Below are 1,006 nucleotides of genomic sequence, written 5' to 3' on the forward strand. Positions count from 1 at the left end.
TGAACAATCACTAGAAAATGAACATAAGAACATCTACACTATGTCAGACCAATGGTCCAGCTCTCCAGTATCCTGTCTTCTGACAGGTTTCAGAGTAGCAACCATGTTAGTCTGTATTCGCAAAAAGAAAAGGAGAACTTGTGGCACCTTAGAGACTAACCAATTTATCTGAGCATAAGCTTTCGTGAGCTACAGTGGCCAATGTCAGGTACTCCCGAGGGAATGAACAGAACAGATAATCATCAAGTGATCCATTCTAAGGACCTGCATATTTCCCTCACTGACTGCATTTCAGTTGTTGCTGGAAGATGTCAGGGAAATGTCCATGGAAAAGTGGCGTGGATGTGAGATTTGTCTGTGTTTTGTCTCATTGTGAGATGTGTGCACAATTTGGAGGCACTCTTGCAGCATTTGTGGTAATTGTTTGAGTTAAAACAGAAGTTCTTGGTGCCCTTTGCTTCCCTGTTCTTCAAAGGGAAACCAGCTGATGTAGCAGCTACTGAGAAAGCCTTAGAAAAGGGCCCAAAAGATAATAGCAGCTGGTTTCTGTAGTGTAGTGGTTATCACATTTGCCTAACATGCAAAAGGTCCCTGGTTCAAAACCAGGCAGAAACAGTGCTGCTTTCTCTCTTGTGGTTCCTTTGGTTTTCTTTCCATCCAACTGCTTTCTCAAATACATCCATACCTTCTATGCTTTCTTCCTTGATTTTTTTTTCATTTCATTAAACTTTAAGTTCAAAAGGAGAAGGTTAGCTTGCATTTTGAGGGAAGGAACAGACCATCATTTGGGAGATTGCCAGCTACATAAGAAATCTGAACATAGAACAATCCCAACCTTCTGTCCTGCATAGTTCGCTCCCAGCCAGCAGTGTTCCCCTCGCTTTTGTTTCTTTTGAACTAACCACAAACAGCCTTGACTGATCACATTTCCCCTCCTATCCTGGCTAGGCAGGGTTGGGGTGTGAGGAATCAGAACATAATAATTGGAACTCTCTAACCCATCCTT

The 1,006-nt window shown here is 42.4% G+C and overlaps 1 non-coding gene across 1 annotated transcript; it reads left to right on the forward strand.

Annotated features, from left to right (window-relative positions):
- Positions 1-542: 542 nt before the first annotated feature.
- On the forward strand, positions 543-615 carry TRNAV-AAC (transfer RNA valine (anticodon AAC)). The gene has a single exon. It is a non-coding gene; the product is annotated as a tRNA-Val (tRNA).
- The last annotated feature ends 391 nt before the right edge of the window (positions 616-1,006 follow it).

This window comes from Eretmochelys imbricata, chromosome 28, assembly GCF_965152235.1.
Source record: "Eretmochelys imbricata isolate rEreImb1 chromosome 28, rEreImb1.hap1, whole genome shotgun sequence".
NCBI classification, from domain to species: domain Eukaryota; kingdom Metazoa; phylum Chordata; order Testudines; family Cheloniidae; genus Eretmochelys; species Eretmochelys imbricata.